At 42.2% G+C, this 19,665-nt stretch overlaps 1 long non-coding RNA gene across 1 annotated transcript; it reads right to left on the bottom strand.

Moving 5' to 3' along the window:
* Positions 1-1,295: 1,295 nt before the first annotated feature.
* On the bottom strand, positions 1,296-8,111 carry LOC122919287. Its single transcript, XR_006386784.1, has 3 exons — positions 8,048-8,111; positions 3,103-3,276; positions 1,296-1,358 (listed from the first exon to the last, which is right to left on the bottom strand). It is a non-coding gene; the product is annotated as an uncharacterized LOC122919287 (long non-coding RNA).
* Between the last annotated feature and the right edge of the window lie 11,554 nt (positions 8,112-19,665).

The following is a 19,665-nucleotide window of genomic DNA, read 5'->3' as shown; positions in this document are numbered from 1 at the left end:
GGTCCAGAAGGACTCTCTTAAGTGAGCCAGAGTCCTCCCCTGGGCCAGCTGACAACTCAGATGGACTGAGAGTGGGAGTGAAGGAATGAGGCAGCTAGAAATACACAACTTCTCATTATCATGCCGTCACAGCTTAGACATTTTTTTCCATAGAAGGCCAGATAGTAAATACTTCAGGTTTCATGGACCACGTACAGTCTCTGGCCCCTGTTCTCTGCTTTTAGTTTGTTGTTGTTTTTGTTTTTAACAATGCTTTTAAAATGTAAAAGTCATCTTTAGTTTGTTTGCTGTACAAAATCTGGCTGGAAGCTGGAGGTTGCTGACCTCCGACTTATAGCAGGTCCATGATACCACAGACAATGACAGATGAGCAATCTATTTTGCTTACTCATTGGAAGACATCTGGGTTTTTCTTCACACCTCTATCCACCATAGAGTCTGATAAATTGGGCTCTTGCAGTTAGCTGACTTGTTTAAGTGTTCTCCAAGAATTTAGGAGCAGGGCTCGTGCAGCCTCCCTTCTGATGAGCATACCCTGAGATCTCGGGTCCATGGTGATTGATATACAGGAAACAAATGATCTCTTGTCTTCCACTGACTGCAATAAAGCATTGGACACTATTAAGAAAATAGCATCCCCACTGAGAAACAGAAGGGAAAGGCCTGGCTCTCAAATGGCACGACTTTGCCTCCCCTAAACAGTCATGGGTTATACTTCCAATTAGCTGCAACCCTTCCAGCCTTCTGCCCAGCAACTCTTGAGGGAGCAGCTCTTGGCCAGCTCACACAAGTCAGGTGTTATATTAGTAACCCACATCATAGAATCAATACAACAGGCCTGGTGTTTGCTTTCTGACTCATGGACAGGATTTCTATGGAACTGCAGCTCATGTATTCCCAACAATGCCCGGTCTGTTCGAGGTACAGACTCTTTTAGGAGTGTCTGGTTTAACGCAGAATAGGAAAAAAGGGAATAATCTGCAAATGAAGGGGGAGAAAAGGCTCTCAATTCAAAACCCCAATCTCTATTTTAAGGCCTTAAGATGCAGATCCAACGATGTTCTTGCCATAATACCATGGAATGAATCAGGCTCATTAGACTCTAGCATATATGCAAAGACAAAAACATGTGATGTCTGGATGCAAATAGTGTTTTATTCCAGAAGCACTGGCAAAGAGGGTGATTACAGTGTACATAATGATAGCCGGATATTTGCCTGGTGACTTAAGGAGTAAATAAATCTACATTATGTAACATTGGGGAGAAAGAAGAAAAACTGCTCCGTTACCTTCTCTTTTCCTTCTCATTCTCCAACTCTGCTCAGCACCCAGCCTGCTGTCCGTTTACAGTGGGCATCCTGCCAATAATCAAAAGGAAAAAGGTATGTCTATCATTAGAGACTGTGTGCAGTTTTTGGTCACGTGAGCCCAGACAAAGCCATTCTTGTCCTAGTAGGTCAGTGTACTCCTGAACTGAATCCATGGGCATTTCTCTGTGTGCCTCCGAATTGCCTGCAAATGAGCTTGCAATTTTGTTGCCCAGAAAAGGATCACATGAAAAAAGAAGACCAACCTCTCAGATATTGCATTGGTGGCTTACTTTATATCCAAATATTCTATTTACATAGGCTATTTGTTGAAGTTACTATAACTTGAAATGTGCTAACTAAAATTTCTAAAATATCATGCAAACCTCTTGTTTTAGATTTAAATATATCCATGAACTACTATTGATCTGCACTAGTTGCAAGTTGTCTATAAAAAGTTAAAACTAGGGCTCCTGGGTGGCTCGGTGGGTTAAAGCCTCTGCCTTCGGCTCAGGTCATGATCTCAGGGTCCTGGGATCTAGCCCAGGGTCGGGCTCTCTGCTCAGCAGGGAGCCTACTTCCTCCTCTCACTCTGCCTGCCTCTCTGCCTACTTGTGATCTTTCTCTGTCAAATAAATAAATAAAATCTTTAAAAAAAAAAAAGTTAAAACTGACCAATATGGTAGGAATATACAACAGTACTAACAATGCAAGCAAATTGCTCTTTAATTATGTTCATTTAATAACTGAAAACATTGTGCTGCACATAAGGGATTTTACAAGTCATAGCATTTTAACTGTTGTTTCTTAATGTACCCTTCTATCTGTTCTATTTCCTTCTGAATGCCGTAACCTAATGTCCTGCAAGTGTTAAGAAAGGACAGATTTTGAGCTATAACAGTGAGCTCTGCCATGCACAGCTGCCTTCTTAGAATAGTACTACCCACTGCCAAGATCAATGAACAGCATCTTTTGTAGGACTTACTAGAGCAGAAATGCTCTAGCCTCACATCTGCATGCTTGATTGGTAACAGAAGCAACACAAGGAAAACTATGTGATGCCTGCATTCTGCTTAATGGTGCTGTCTGTGCATTTGTTATTTAAGACCCAGCCTTCATAGCAACCTTTGAATATGCAAAATGAATTTAGGAATGCCAGAGTTAATTAACACCAGCTTTATTTGATGGACAAGCTTTGTAAACAATAAGGATTCTAACCTCCCTAGACTTGAATTTGGAAGCCTGACAATTTCTACCCCTAGAGTTAGGAATCTGTATAAATAGATGAGTTCAGGTCACTTTTACTTGCCAAAAGATGGAATACAGGTTGGTAAGGATGCTTGCACACCCCAGGCAACTAGATGTAGGGGGATTTTCATTTTTAATAACTAACAGTAATACCTCATTTAAATTCAGTGAGATGCCCAGGTTTTTCCTCCACAGGGAGGCAGTAATCTATTTTAGATCTGGGGCAGACGCTTCAGAAGTCCTCAGTTATAACTTCCTCTTGCTAAATTTTCTCCTGCACACTTCTTCAAGAATAACTACCACTTTCTTGTTCTCAAAGTGACCATGTAGTCAGTTGGATGCAACAGAAGAAAGTCTAATTTTTTCCATGTTATACACAGCACCCTGAAGATACTTTAGTGGCTTAGCCTCTTGCCCAAGACAAATTTTCTCCACATTCTCCTTCAAGTCACTTACTTCATGGTTCCATATAAATATCCCCCTGCAGCCCCCGCCCCCACCAAATACATCCACATTGCTACAAAAATACCCATCTCCTGTTTGATACCTGGTATTTGAGGCTCAAGGCTCAGAGGTTATACAAACCAGACAGGTTATAATCTCTGAAATGAGAGTGGGCCCCAGTAGATTTTCACTTTTCCAGAGGTTGGATGTCCAGGTTGCTGCTCTTCTCTGGCCGCTTGCCTTTGGCACTTCGCTGCCCATTCACTTCCCTCACAGTCTGGGCAAGAGAAGTAAAGGAAGCTTGAATTCACATCTGCCAATGCTGTTCCTCCTTAGATACTGCCCAGTGAAGAACTTGGGGCCAGGAGGAAGATTAAAATGTCTAAATCATTTAAAAATATACACTATCTATGGATTGCAGGCATTTGTATATTAGGGACTAAAACAAATTTTATACCTTCTGTAAATGAGTGACTTATTCCAACAATTTAGGAGGAATGTAGACAAGTCGGGATCCAAAGAAAATGAATCAGGGACCAGAATATGGAGAAAGCTAAAAAGAGTGATGCTGGATGTGGAAAAGGAAAGTCTCAATGCTGATTTCCCGGTCTGTAATGTGAAGGACTCATATTGCATGACAGCTACAGTTTTTTATAGCTGTAACTTTCTACAAGTTTATGGATAAGTATAAGATTGATCATTATTTGTCCCTGCATAGAGATGCTTGCAGACGCTTCAGAAGCATAGAGTGGTAGTTTCAAAGAAAGAGCTAGGCATTCAGGGCTGGGATTTTGCTTTTCTTTGATGCTGCTCTAAGCAAAATGAATTCTAATAGTTACTATGAAGCCACCAACATTTACTATATACCATAGCATTTACCATATGCCAAGCACTATTCTGGGAGGCCAGGATACAAAGATGAATAAGACCCAGACTCTGCCACCTGGGAGCCCAGAGAGAGATAAATGTAAAAACCATCCTAACATAATATGTAATAAGTGCTTTGCTAGAGATGATGCATGAAGTGTTATGAGTTGCATCAAAGAACAAATAACTCTAAGAGGAATCTAAATAAGTTTCTCCTGACATTTTTGTCAGGTCTTGAGGGATAAGGTACGGATGTTTTAGATAGAGGAAAGGAAAGAAGGGAATTCCTGAAAAAGTGATGAGTGAGGAACTGGAGGAAAAGGAGAAACTTGTGGAGTCAACGTGGTGTGAGAAGAAGGCAAGGACGGCAAAGTGACTAGAGATGAGAGTGGAAACATCACTTTACAGGACACTAGGTTGGTTCAGTTGGTTGAACATCCAACTCTTGATTTCAGCTCAGGTCAAAATCTCAGGAACATAAAATCGAAGTCCACATTGAGTTCTATACTGGGCATGCAGCCTGCTTAAGATTTTCTCTCTCTCCCTCTCCCTTTGCCCTTTTCCCCACTCCACCTCCCCTCCCCACCACCACCTGCCACACTCAACTGCATGTTCTCTCTCTCTCTCAAGAAAAAAAAATGTTTAAATTTCCTCATATAGCTCATTAATTAATTTGGATGTCATCTTTAAGGCAGTGGTTCCTGACTAGTAGGAAGTAGTTATTGCAAGGAGTCCAAGAATCCACCATTCATGGCCTTCAGATGAAATATGTCTTATGTTTCTGAATATATATTATTGGTCAATGTATGTCAATGCTATATTTGTTAATAATAAAATAAACTTAAACTTGGAGCTGAATTTGAAGTAGCTTTTGGTTGATGTGCTTTCTCAATCAACAGGCACCAAGAGTATAGCTAACACGTGGGCATATACCAGGTGTTTCGACATGAAAAAGTCTCTGTGCAAGAAGGGTAACTACTGTTTTAGGTAATAGAAAACACATTTTTCAATCAGGAATGTGGAATGATTTACATCACTCATGTTGGAATGAATATAGTTTAGACTGATCCCTCTGAAAGATAATTGAAGATAGATTTGAGTGGAGTGAAAGGAAAAGAAAGGATACGAACGAAAAAGCTGACCCCCCCTAAAAAAGAAAGCTGATCAGTTCAATAGTGATCAGGATCTCAGACAGTGATGAGGAGAGAAAAAAACTCATGAGATAAATAGAAAGGAATAAAAGGATTTGTTGATAAATTGGATATGGAAGAGAAAGAAGGAGGCTGTAAGGACCCCTCCCAGGTTCCAAGTTTGGACACTGAGATGGGAATGGATATATAGGAAGTATATATAGGATATATGGGAAATAGGATTGTTGGAAAAGCTAATAAGTTTGATTGGAGATATATTCACTTAGAGATGCCTGAGGGACAGAAAAATGGAGTCCTCAGTAAGAGATGGGAAACGTGACATGGAACCCCAGGCAAGAGGCAGAGGCCACAGATAAGGGTTTGAGAATTGCTAGAATAATGGAGGGAGGTAAATTAAAACCCCAAGAGAGAGGGACATTACTCCGAGAGAGTTGTTGGTTGGTTGTAAAAATGGAGCTCAGAAAAGAATGCTAGGAAGCATTAAACTTCAGGGCTGGGCAGCAGAAAAGGACTGACAAAGGTGACAGAAGACTCAAGAGATTCTGAAAGGATAGTGAGATAGAAGATTTGGGAAGAAGTGGCAAAGGGCTAACTATTACAGAGGTAAATAAGAAGGGAACAGAAAAAGGAGCTATGGATTTTGGCCATCTGTTAGCCCCCGGCAACCTGTGGTAAGAATAGATTAACAGAGGGATGGACAAGGAACATAAGGCACTGGAGACTGAGTGAGAAAGACTGAGATTGAGGGGTGCCTGGGTGGCTCAGTGGGTTACGCCTCTGCCTTCGGCTCAGGTCATGATCCCAGGGTCCTGGCTTTGAGCCCCACATCGGGCTCTCTGCTTGGCAGGGAGCCTGCTTCCCCACCCCCCTCCGCCTGCCTCTCTGCCTACTTGTGATCTCTGTCTGTCAAATAAATAAATAAAATCTTTTAAAAAAAGAAAGGAAGGAAGAAAGGAAGGAAGAAAGAAAGATTGAGATTGAGTTACGAAGGGAGAAGAGGGAGACCGAGAGTGAAAAGGAAGGAAAGAGAGTCAAAGGACAGTAGATGGAGAAACAGACAAACAAGGAAAATTATCAAATCTCTGAGAAGACTTGAGTTTACAGGTTTTGACCAAAGAGAAGTGGCCTATGTAAAGGGATCCTGAAGCTACTGAGAGGGAGGAGTCAACTGACAGAGCAAGTATCAGGGGCAACAGAAGGGTCAGATCACCATGACCCATCCTCCCAGAGTACCTAGACATGTTACTAGTCCTGGCTGAAAGTGTTCATATATCTACACCATTGTCCATGCTGCTCAACTGACTAGAAATGACTTCCCTGCTTTCTCTATCTAAACACTTAGACTCACCCCTGTGATCTGCAACAGATCTACTCTCCTCTGAGAATCTTCCTTGATTTCCTCTGCAACTCCCCAGCCCTACGCAAGCTGGGATGCTTTTGTGGACCTTCATCATTACTCTGATTTGTATTGTAATTCCTGTTGACTACTGTGCTCTCCCCCAACAGAATATATGAGTTCTTGAGGGCAGAGACCTTGTCATGATAAACTTTGTATCTTAAGTACCTAGCACACTGCCTGATTCATAGAGGTGGGGAACTACTATTAAATATTCACTTTGGAGGGGGCTTCAATTCTGGCAAAAATGGTCTTAGATATGTAAGAAGAGGAAGCGAATAGATGTCCATCAACAGATGAATGGATAAAGAAGATGTGGTATATATCTACAATGGAATACTATGCAGCCATCAAAAGAAATGAAATCTTGCCATTTGCAATGACATGGATGGAACTAGAGGGTATTATGCTTAGCGAAATAAGTCAATCAGAGAAAGACAATTATCATATGATCTCCCTGATATGAGGAAGTTGAGGGGCAAAGTGGGGGGCTTGGGGGTGTAGGGAAGGAAAAAATGAAACAAGGTGGAATTGGGAGGGAGACAAACCATAAGAGACTCTTAATCTCACAAAACAAACTGAGGGTTGCTGGGGGGAGTGGGGTAGGGATAGGGTGGCTGGGTTATGGACATTGGGGAGGGTATGTGCTATGGTGAGTGCTGTGAAGTGTGTAAACCTGGCAATTCACAGACCTGTACCCCTGGGGCTAATAATACATTATATGTTAATAAAAAATTAAAAATTAAAGAAAAAAAGAAGAGGAAGTGAAAATCTAGAGACTATAAGCAACCTGCTCAAAGCCATACTATTAAAAGTCATAACAAAGTTAAAGCAAATACTCTATTAGTCTTGCCATGTATTCTTTGGCTCCCAGTGAAGAAAGATATAACATTGAATTGATATAGCCTATAAAGTTTTATGTCCTTCAGCCTCAACCAGCCCCACAAAACCAAACCTTTCATGTTCTTCAGAGAATCTCCTTAATACAATCCCCGCACATTCGACCAGCACCTTTTTTCTTCTCTGAGAAGCCAATCTCCTATCACTCCATTATTTTCACCACATCATTACTAATCCTAGCTCAGATGTGACCTCTTCCACAAGCCTGTGTGCTCCATTCTGCCATTAAATCTCAAAGGTGCAACTAAGGCAGAATCCATGCTTATAGTCACATGCTTATAATTCATCTGCTTAGGAGATTGAGAAGAACAGGTTTGTTTGGTTAGCTTTCTAGTCCCTACGATACAGGACTAGCTGGAACAGAGATTGAATGGCTGTTGAATAAGCCAGTCTTCAGTTTCTTCCACCGACTGACAACTTTTCCCTCCACGTCGGCATATCCCAAATGAAAATAACATTTTCCCATAAGTGAGATTTCCTACCCTCCCATTTCTATGCAGAGGCAAACTGTTTTGTTTTTTTTTTCTTAAATCCACCAAAATACACACAAAACATTTAAAGCCAGCTTTTCTCTCTATCTTCATTGGCTATGGTCCAGTTTTTTTTTTACAAAGACCCAAAGTTTCTTTTCACAGGAATTGTTTTCTGGATAGACACATCCTGCTCCATTCCTGGTGTCGCTGTCGCTTCAAAAATCTCAGTGCCGTGGTACCAGAAGTTTGCTAACAACTTACCTTTAGTTCTGGTAAGATGTTTGAAGACATGGACCACAGTTTTCTGAGGAATAACTTGCTGCTGCAGTATTGAAACTGTGAAGAACTGATGTTTGAAGAAAAGTCAGTTGTTGTTGTAGGACTAGAATTGGTGAGCATGTGTTGAGCCAGTGCTTGCTTACTTACATCTAGAACACCGTTGCCCTGTGTGGTAGAAGGCACTTACCCACATTTAGTTTGTTGATATCTGAAATGAATAAAAAGGGGAAATTGTAAAAAAAAAAAAAAAAAATCTCAGTGCCTCAGGCCTGCATGTTCCAATGACTTCCCAGCTTGTCTACAGACCTCCAAGCTCAAACTCTTCCAAAACATGGTTCTGTCAGGTCAGGCATCATCCTAAAATGGCTCTCATGATCTCAACTCCTGGTCAAAATTATTCACCCAGAGTAAAACATGTGGTGTTTGATTAATACTTTCTAATAGAACCTTTCCCATGAGCTAATATATCCGTGGGTGGAGAAAAACTAAAACCCAAGTCTAAACCCAACTAAAACCCGGTCTATCTATTTCTAAAATCTGGAAGGAAATTCTACTAAATATAAAATCTTTGAAACTGAATTGAGAAATTCCATAAAAGATGACGTATTTTTTTCTCCTAAAATTTCAAAACTGAAGCCTGAGAGAAGGCAAAGCCATTGTTACTTCTTTCCTACTTCCTGCTCCCTGTCACATTCAGGTTTGTACTTTAGAAAAACATATGTACATGACTCATATCAGGTCTCTATTTGACAGTGCTGTTCTAGAATAATGGTCAAGAACACAAAGAAAAAATTCACAAAAGAAGAAATACAAATGGCCAATAAACTGGAAAAACTGTTCTACCTCACTTATAATCTAAGAAATACAAAGTAAAACAAGATACTATGAAATTACCAGTTAAAAAGGAAAATTTATTGTGGGCAAGGGATTCCTAAAATGGGCACTCTCACACAGTACTGGTGGGAACAGAAATTGATTTAACCTTTCTGGAAAGCTCTTTGGTAAATGAAATCAAGAGCCTTGAAAACACTTTAACTTTTTGACCTAGTATCTCCATTTCTAGGAATTCGGCCTAAATAAATAATTCTTTAAAGTGCAAATAAAGATATTCATCCCAGTGCTATTTTTTAATAGTGAAAAATTGGGAACAATCAAAATAGCCAATAAAAGAGAAATTGTTCTCTCTCACTTTAAATACTTTTAAAAAATAGTATCTGGTGGTGAGGAAAATGTTCTCAAAAAGGCACGAAAAAAGCAGAATTTCACAGTATAATTGTAAAGAATATTATAAGTAGATATATTTATTATACATTTATGAGCACTGTATTTCATAAAGTTAAGATCATGATTTTTTATTTTATAACATAAAGTTAGGCTCAAAGTTAGATAACAAAAAAAGATATATGGTTATGTACAAGTGGTGGAATTATTATTTTTTTAATCTCTCTACTTTCCCAGGTTTTCCCCCCAAATTATTTGTGAGTGTATACTATTTCCAAAATCAGAAAAGAACCATTACTTCTGGTGAAGTATGTAATGACACATCAACTGGTTTTGAGGTCCTCTCTCTTAAGTTTTGAGGTCCTCTATAAACCAGATCCCCTTTCCCATTGTTCCCATTAGTCATGTCCCCCACTCCTCACTGGGATGTCTGTCCTCACCCCCACTTTTCCCTAATGCAGTCTGACTTCCCACTGAGCACCAGGCCTCTTGGAGTGCACACAAACACTCTCATTTATCCCACCTAATAATCTTGAAAGGTAGGAATTATCAACCGTGCTTTAAAGAGAGAGGGGGGGAGAGGAAGTGCTGTCCCCTCCCCCCACTAAACTACAATTTTCATCCACTCTTTTTGTCTTCTATACAGATGTCTTGATATCAGCTTCACCATTAATTTCCCGAGTGACCTGGGGCAAGTTAAATGTTGTAAGACTCAGCTTTCTCATGTAGAAAATGGGAACAAGAGCACAGCCACCACAGAGCTAGAGTGTACATCACAGAAACAGTCCCCTCAGTCTGTTTAGCACAGTGTCTGGCACCTTACTATTACCCTTTCAGCCCTTCTCGCCTTCTAACTCTTTCTGGCTCCTGAGACCCATGTCCTTCTCTGCTGTCTCTATGTACCTGTGTCATAACATCAATTGATTGTTTTGTGTTACCTTTGAATCTGCAACAACTCTATAGGCCCCAGCAGGTGGAGACTCTTCTCCTTCCTCTCTGCCTCCCACCAGATCCAGCACTATGGAAGGTTTTCACATTCTAGAACCAATAAACATCTAATTGTTTTAAAATATTTAGGGGCTCCTGGGTGGCTCAGTGGGTTAAGCCACTGCCTTTGCCTCGGGTCATGATCTCGGTGTCCTGGGATCAAGCCCCACATTGGGCTCTCTGCTCAGCGGGGAGCCTGCTTCACCCCCTCTTTCTGCCTGCATCTCTGCCTACTTGTGATCTCTCTGTGAAATAAATAAATAAATAAAATCTTTTTAAAAAATAAAATAAAACATTTAATAGTCAGTAGCAATGTTTCCCATGTCAACCCCTGGGCAACGCTATCCATAAAATTTCACGCAGCGTGAGCAGCCAGACTTGGCCGTGTGTTTGTGTGTTTGTGTGTGTTTGTTGGGGGTCTCCCAGATATTTCTCGCACCTCACCAAAAGCTGAGAAGAGGCCCTCCGCTTCACTCACACAAACCTACCCACCTGGACTTTGCCGTGGGATAGAGGCATACAGCTCATTAATAAGCAGGGCTCCCAAGCCATACCCATTTCCTACTTAATTGTTTTCCTCTCCCTCCCTTCCTGCTGTCGTAGGCTGAATTTCAGTGAGATGCAGCATCTCAACAAAGAAACTCGCATAAGAGAGTTCTTCAAAAAAGCCAGACCTGTACCTCTGTCAGTGCATACTCACCTCCTCTCCTGCAATGCCTTGCCATAGGACTCATTACGCAGCAGACCCAATCTGAGATCAGAAAATGAGTCTGATATGCTCCAAAGTTTTTAAGCCTCTAAGGAAAAAAAAATCTTACTTTGGCACACATTGTTACCAAGAAGGGATTGATAAGATACTTAATGAAATGAAAAGGGAGTTTAAGGATAATAAGAAAAAGTTAATCACCCAGAATATTTCACTGCTGAGTAGATTCAACAAATACTTTCTGAGCATTAGCTTTGTGCCAGAAACACTGCTAGACATTAAGCATAAAGTGGCTTTAATGTTATTAAATTCCAGTGTGCCCACTCTCTCTCCTTGCCCTCGCCCACAACACTCCCCACAGTGACTCAGCCCCCCAACATTCATCCCCAAGCCTGACTCCCTTGACAGCTTGGTGAAAAGTGATGTGGACACAGTAGGAAATCAACAAGTATTTGTTGAAGGAATGAACTGGAAAGAAATCCAAGTTTTTGGTTTCCCCAACCTTAAGCACATGACCCACAGAGTGAGAAACATTCACTGGCCCCAGGAAGGCAGGATCTTCCAAAAGCAGCTCACCACACTGCCTGGAAGTGGGGAGGAAGGAATTCCGGACTGGATGAGTCGTGCACACACATGCACCAGGGGGCAGAGTGAGCAGCATTTCTGGAGTAGACCCAGGGCTGTCCAAGAGAGTCCTCCTGGAGCTGTTTGAGACCTCCCAGTAGAACATGTTTTCTGTGCTTCTCAGCACTCTCAGATTCTAGTCAAAGGACTGTCTTTGTCGAGACGTTGTATCTCGCTGAAATCCAGTCTGCGATGTTGGGGACATAATGGGAAGGGGTTGGGGGGAAGCAACTAGAAAGTGTTCCTTCGGTATTCCTCCCCTTTGGTTAGAGAGGCCGAAGGAACAATGGCCACTGGGAAACTGTGACAGAATTCCATCCTCTGAGGGGCCTTCCACTCTGGGTCTCAATGACCAGCCCCATATGTGGCATGCATTCTTAGTTTTATGTATCAAGAAGAATGTGTAACATTTGGAGGACAGTAAACCCCAGACCTACATTGTTCTTTTAGACTCCTCTTTACTATATAGGCAGTAGGCACCGCTCAAGACTGTAAGCCTCACATTATCAGGAAATAATTCAGAACTGCAAACTGAAGGAATTCTCCTACAAATGGTATTTATTACTTAAAAAGGGAGAATTGTTTTCCCTTTTATGGTATCTAAGATATCCATTTTTTAAAAATGTTTTTCTAGCACATTGCGAATTACTTCAGAGTTGGGAAATGCTCCTTGCTAGGAAAAGGCTACATGCTCTGAGGACTGGTGCTCAGTCCTGATCAAAATATTGTTTATTTGGGCAACTGCATTCTTCTCTCGGTAAGGCCTGGGGAGTTTACTATTAATCCCAAATGTAAACTCCAGTTAGAGTTGCTCTTACAAAAGGCGATTACTATTTAACTCTTATGTTCACAGCACATCTTGTAAATGCCTCCAATAAATGAAAGACAGCACTTAGTCGCGGTGTTATCTCAAGCTGGAAATTCCAATTGCTATCTTAGGTAACCTAAATTACAGCCCCCTTGATCTCTGCCCTCATCGCAGTTCTCTCCACCAACTGCCCCAGAAAACACCTCACAGTCTGGCCCAAAGCTGAACTTGTACCAAATTTAGAGGGGACAAAAAGAAGACTGGAAATTGGGCTTGGTGGCTGGTAGAGTGTGCGGGAGTCCTTTTCCTACTTCAAAGAGTGGCTGCCTGGACAGGAACTGAATTAGAGGAATCATAAATACACACCGAATCAGCTACCAGATTTAGACACACACACACACACACACACACACACACACACACTACTGAATGGGACATACTTAGAGTAAAAATTATTCCTTCTTTATCTGATACTCAGATTGAACGAGGAGTCCTTCTTTTACATCACAACTAGACTGTATGGATAACCCAGACTTGGAAGGAACGGTGACCCTACAAGATGGAGGCCCTCAAAATCCCACAGAGAGACATTCTCAAGATTTCTTTTCTAGGGCATGCTCAAGCACTCAAAGTAGCAACGGAGAGTCTGGGCCACCTGGAGTGCAAGGGCTAGTTCCCCCCACAAGCCTGGCCCACCTCTGAGGAGAGATCCGGATAGAAAGACACTAGGAGAACCTGGAAGCAACCAGCTTCTTGCCTGCTTCCTTCCGGTTCCTACAGGCTCCTTTCTCTGGCTTCCTTCCTCCTCCTCCTCCTCCTCTCTTTCTCTCTCTCAAGACTCTCCTCACTTCTACGCTCTCTCCACCCCTTCCCCCAACCCCAAGGAACAAAAACTTCGGTTCACTGTAGTTTTCCCGTGCCCACGTGGGGAGTGACCGAAGCCGGACAGCCTATGGCACAGCGGCGGGCAAAGCTGCGTGGGGGCGTGCAAGCGCCCGGCGGAGCGGAGGCGCGCGGCCGGCAGGCGGGCAGCGGCGGCGCGCGGCCCCTCCGCCGCACCCCTCCGCCGCACCCCGCCCCTCCCCGGCTCGGCAGCCGCCGCCCTGCGGCCTGGTGGGGGCCGGGGCGGCGGCGGCGGCGGGGCCAGGCGGCCCAGGGAGGTGCCCACTGGGCGCGCCCCCGCCCGGGACGCCGGGACGCCGCCGCCGCCGCAGCGCTCGACGGGGACGCGGCCCGGCCCACGGCTGCTCTTCATTAAACGGCTGGGCGAAAGGGCTTCGAATAAAAACGTCAACTTTCCAGTAGCGGCGGCGCTGGAGCCCCGGCGGTGGAAAGTTCCGGGACGGCCGGGATGCCCCCAGGGCACCGGCACAGACGCCGCAGTCGTGCCCTTTCTGGCCTTTGATGTCTGTCCGCCGACTTGCCTCGTCTGCGTTTCTCCCGGGGCCGTTTCTCCCTCACCCGGTGCAGGCCTACCTGCCACCCCTCTGAGCGGCTCTTCCTCTCGCAACGGGAACATCCATCTCGGGTTTTATTTCCTCCCGAGACACCAGAGGAAGCCTCAGGTGGGTTTCCATGTCAACCTTCACTGAAGTCCAAACATTTGGCTTTCTCAAAGGCAGTTTAACCTCTGCCACCACATCCTTAGAGTGGCAGAGGATTTTTTTTTTTCCTTTCAAAGCTTTAAAAAAAATAAAGAAATAAAATAAAGAACTAGAGCTTTCAAAACACTCGGGCTTCTGAGGGTTTCTAGTCACAGAGTGATAACACATCTTGAAACAGGATATTTATAATTTGTTTGGTTTCACGTTTATCCCCCCCAAAGCTGAACAGTAAGGGCTGAGAGCTATGAAAACACTTAGGTAAGGAGAGGGGCCAGAGCACAGATAAAAGGATAATTGGAAACAGGGAAGCAGCCTCCAAGTTGCACCTTCTTAAATGCTCACAGCGTTGCAGGCCAGAGAGCTCATGGCAGGCCGCAGCATCCTCTAATTCTGGGCACTCCACAGCCTGCCCCTTTCCAAGATTTACTTGTGCAAGCTTAGCTGCAACTTTCCACAGACACTTGGGCCTGCTCCTGGGCCCAAGCCTCTCCAGTGAGAGACCTGGGGCAGGAGGTTGGGGGAGAGCACGTGGTGAACAGAGGTTCCAAGGTTTGGAAAAGGCCACCTGGAAATGGAAGGATAACCTGTTGGATAAGGGATTTACCAAGGCCAGGTTGCACTGTGGGAAGGGGGAGAGTTGGAGGGGGGCGAGTCCCACGTGTCCAGCCATGGGAGGATGGTAATTTATGGGTCTAGTGAGACCACACGTGGAATAGTATGTTCCTCATGGCCTCACAAGGAAGATGCACATACTGAGTTGGCTGCTATTCAAAGAAGAGCAATTAGGATGATTAAGAGGCCAGAGGGAGTGACTTAGGGGGAGAGATTAAAAGAATTAAACATGTATACCTTGGCTAAGCTCAAAGTAGAGGGAATGTGGAAACTTTATAAGCATCCTCAGAACATAAACACGAGAAAAACGTGGAATTGTTTCACATGGTCCCTGAGAGATGTAAGTAGAACTAATAGGATGGAAGAAAAGAAAACTTAACTACCTATTGGAGAAAGCTTCTGAACAGTCCCAGAGCAGCTTTGACACTCAAAGAGGGTCAGAGTCACACCTAATGTTCTCTAAAACAAAAGAGAGAGATACAACGTGATGGGAGAGAATGTGGTTCATACAACAGGGGCTGGTCCAGCAGGGATGTCTTTGAAAGGTAAAAACAAAAACAAAACATCACAGGACAAAATAATAGCAACAACAACAGGGCAATTTCTTTAAGGGACTATCTAAAACCACTGAAGACTCTCTACTAACTCATTTATTATCAGATATTTTAGCTTGACATTCAAAGCCTCTCCATTTGGCCTAAACTCAGTTTCCTGAAATTATCTGTTATCAAACCTCAACATAAGCAAGTCTCCTGAATGTTCCTGGTATAGTTCCTCCTTTGTTCAAAAAATCCTCCAACCTGGAATTTCTCCTCCCATTTCCAACTATTCAAGTCTTACCCATTTGGGCGTTTTTGGCTTAAATCCCACTTCCTCTGGCTACCCCAATCCATAATGCTTCTTCTCTCCCTCCCTCCTAGAACTCGTTTTGGCACCTATCACACACTACTTGCTTTGTTAGCTGATATGTTCCCATCTTGTTAGAGAGGTTATGACTTCCTTCTCCGTTTTGCCCCCAGCTTTCTCATCCTTCCTTCCAACCACTGTGAGCCAGAATACACATAACAGTATTCTCTCCCGGTTTCCTGCTCCTTATTATTCCTTCTTAGTCATTTCAGTCCTTCCTTCAGATGGTGGCTCTCTCCAGAGTTTGTCTTCAACCACTCTTTTCTCACTCTACATCCGCTCTGAAAGATGGCCTCCAGTCCTGGGGCTTCACCGACACTCTCAGTGCTGATGATTCTCAAATCTCCATCCAGCTCAGTTGTTTCTTCTAGGAAATCAGGTCTGTTATTGGGCATCTCAAATTGGATGTCCCACTGTGCTTTAGCACTCCCCAGGTAACAAATGTAAACTCGTTGTCTTCTTCAAACCTGCTTCTATTCTTCTCTTTCCCACTAAGAGCACAGCCCCAACATCCTCCCAGGATGTTGGAAATCTAAGTGTCACACTTGGCTCATTCCTGCCCTTCCTGCATAATCAATCAATCACCAAATTCCATTAACTCTGCAGTGCCTCTTGTGTCTGTTCAGGATGGCCTGCATCTCCCGTTTGCCTACCTGGCAATAGACCTTAACCTCCTTGACCACTGGCATGATCATGTCCCTTAGACAGTCCAAGTACCTCTCCCCTTGGAGACAGAGAGGAGTCCAGGTATAAGAACATGATCTGAACCTGGCCAATGGCAGCTTTTCCTGGACACTACATTCTGAATCTATTCCGAATCAAAGATAGCAGGTCTCCTTTCATCAAAAGCTGTAAGGACAGAAATTCAGAGCCACCAACAGGTCATGTGCCCTCCCCAGCCTAAAAGAGGGAACAGCGAACTTTCAGAGATAAGCAGAAATGAGAACAAAAATAGAAGGAGATGGCAGCATTCAATTTCCCCCATCCAGTCATCCCAGAGCCAGCAGTTCCCTGGCCTTTCCATGATTTTGTTCCTGGAATCAACAGTTCCTCACTTATAACAGAGTTTCCTCGAGGTCCTTTCTGTCTCTTTGAAAGAGTTCTGATTAATATAATAAATTATATTATACGTTCTCTGTTAATTCTGTGCATACCACCTTCAGTCTCTTCCAAGCCACTGAAAGGTTCCTAACTGATTTCTGCAAATAGACTGATTCCCTACTATGTCATTCTCCCAGTGCAGTTACTATGAATTTTCTAGAACTTGAAACTTAGCAAGACACCCCTGACTTTAAAGCCCAAATTCCTTTCCAAGGCTCATGAAGCCCTGCCTGAAGCAACAGGAATCACCCACTATTTAAATTGTAAGTGTACTTACTTATTTGTCTAGCCTGTTGTTTTATATATAATAAATCATTTTTTTTAAAAAAATAGCACAATTAAATAAGATGGTTAAAAGAAGATTTGGGATACACAGTTTCCATACCTGCGTAGTCAACCCCAATCTGGTTGCAACAAATTAACTTTACAAGGTCAGTTTAACAATGGATCATGACATATGTTGAGAATAAAAAAGTCATTCTCATCTTTTATTCTTAACTTCTAATTTCCTTCTTGAATCTGTCAATTAGGATTTCCACCCCCTAATTTGTGAAAATTGTACACCATTTTAAAGTGCACAGTTCAGGGTTACCTGGGAGGCTCAATAGGTTAAGCGTCTGCCTGCCTTAGACTCAGGTCATGATCCCAGAGTCCTGGGATCAAGCCCCACATTGGGCATTCTGCTCAGCAGGGGGCCTTTTTCTCCCTCTCTTTCTGCTGCTCCCCTTGCTTGTGCTCTCTCTCTGTGTCAAATAAATAAAATCTTTAAATAAATAAAATAAAATAAAAATAAACTGTACAGTTCAGTGGCTTTTAGTACTCTTGTAGTGTTATATAATCATCACCATTACCTAAGTCCAGAACATTTGGATCACCCCCAAAAGAAATTCTGCTCCTGTTAATAGTCACTTCCTCATGTACCATCCTCCCAGCCCCTGGCAATCATTAATCTGCTTACTGTCTCTAAGGATTTGCCTATTCTGCACATATCATATAAATAGAGTAACAAAAAATATAGTATTTATTGCCACCTTCTTTCACTTAACATAATCTTTTCAAGGTTCAACCATATTGTAGCCTGTATCAGCACTTCATTACTTCTTGTGGCTGAACAATATTTTATTGTATGGATATTCCATATTTGGTTTGTCCAGTCATTTGAACAATATTTTATTGTATGGATATTCCATATTTGGTTTGTCCAGTCATTTGTTGATGGACACTTGAGTTGTGTCCACCTTTTGGATATTATGAATAATGCTACTATGAACACGTGTACAAAAGGTTTTGTTCGAACACTGTTTTTAAAATTTGGAATTATATGCCTATGATAGAATTGCTGGATCATATAGTAATTCTTTTTAACTTTTTGAGGAAGCACTAGTTTTCACAGCAGCTACACCATTTTACATTCCTACTAGCAGAGTATAAGGGTTCCAATTTCTCTACATTTTCACCACACTTATTTCTCTATTTAAAAATTATTATTATAGGGGCGCCTGGGTAGCTAAGATGGTTGGGTGTCTGCCTTCAGCTCCGGTCATGATCCCAGGGTCCTGGGATGGAGTCTCATGTCAGGTTCTCTACTCAGCAGGGAGCCTGCTTCTCCCTCTCTCTCTGTCTGCTGCTCTATTTGTGCTCTCTCTCGGAGTGTCAAATAAATAAATAATTAAAATCTTAAAAAAGAAAAAGAATTATTATAGTCATCCTAGTAGATGTGAAATGGTATCGTGTGTGTGTTTCTCTAGTGACTAAGTGACTAAGGATGTTGAGCATCTTTTTGTGTGTTTTTATCGATGATTTTTATATCTTCTTTGGAGAATGGTCTATTCAAGGTCTCTGCCCATTCTTAAATTGTGTTATTTCTGTTTTTGTTATAAAGTTGTAAGTATTCTTTATATATTCTGGATACTGGACTTTCATCAGCTATATGATTTGTAAACATTTTCTTCCATTCTGTGGGTTACCTTTTCACTTTCTTGATAGGGTCCTTTGATGCACAAAAGACTATCATTTTGAGGGGCACCTGGGTGGCTCAGTGGGTTAAAGCCTCTGCCTTCGGCGCAGGTCATGATCCGAGGGTTCTGGGATGGAGGCCCGAGTCGGGCTCTCTTCTCAGCGGGGAGCCTGCTTCCCTTCCTCTTTCTCTGCCTACTTGTGATATTTGTCTGTCAAATAAATAAATAAAACCTTTAAAAAAAAAAGATTATCATTTCAATGAAGTCCAATGTATCTATTTTCTTGTTTGTTCCTTGTGTTTTTGGTGTCATACCTAAAAATCTATTGCCAAATCCAAGGTCATAAAGAGTTTTAATCTGTATGGTTAGATCTTTGATCCATTTTGAGTTAATTTTTGTATAGAATGTGAGGTAAGGGTCCAACTCTATTCTTCTGCATATGGTATCTATCCATTTATCTTACCACCATTTGTTAAAGACACTATTATTTTCTCATTGCCTTGGCTTTCCACCCTTGTCAAAAATCAATTGACCATGGATATATTGCTGGAATCCCATTTTTGTTCTTTTCATCTATATATCATCTATGCTGATGCCAGTACTGCACCATTTTGATTACAATAGCTTTGTCGTAGGTTTTGAAATTGGGAAGTGTAAGTCCTTCAACTTCATTTTTTTTTCCAAAATTGATTATTCACGGTTTCTTATAACTTCCTAAATTTTAGGATTGGTTTACCTATGTCTGCAAAAAGGCAGAAGGAACTTTGATATGAATTGTAGTGAATCTGTAGTTCTACTGGGGAGTACTGCCATCTTAACAATATTATATCTTCCAAACCATTTATTTAGGTCTCCTTTAATGTCTTTCGACAACATTTTCTAGTTTTCAGTGGGCAAATCATGCACCTTCTTCTTTAAATCTATTCCTAAATATTTTATACTACTTGATAATATTATAAATGGAATTATTCTCTTAATTTTATTTTTGGATTGTTCATTTTTATTGTATAGAAATGCATATGAATATTTTGCACCGGAAGGAACACAGAGTAGGCTGATGATTCTTTTTGCCC

Source organism: Neovison vison, chromosome 1, assembly GCF_020171115.1.
Source record: "Neovison vison isolate M4711 chromosome 1, ASM_NN_V1, whole genome shotgun sequence".
In the NCBI taxonomy this organism is placed as follows: Eukaryota; Metazoa; Chordata; class Mammalia; order Carnivora; family Mustelidae; genus Neogale; species Neogale vison.
Note: the sequence above shows the minus strand (reverse complement) of the source record. Positions and strands in the feature narration are given on the sequence as shown.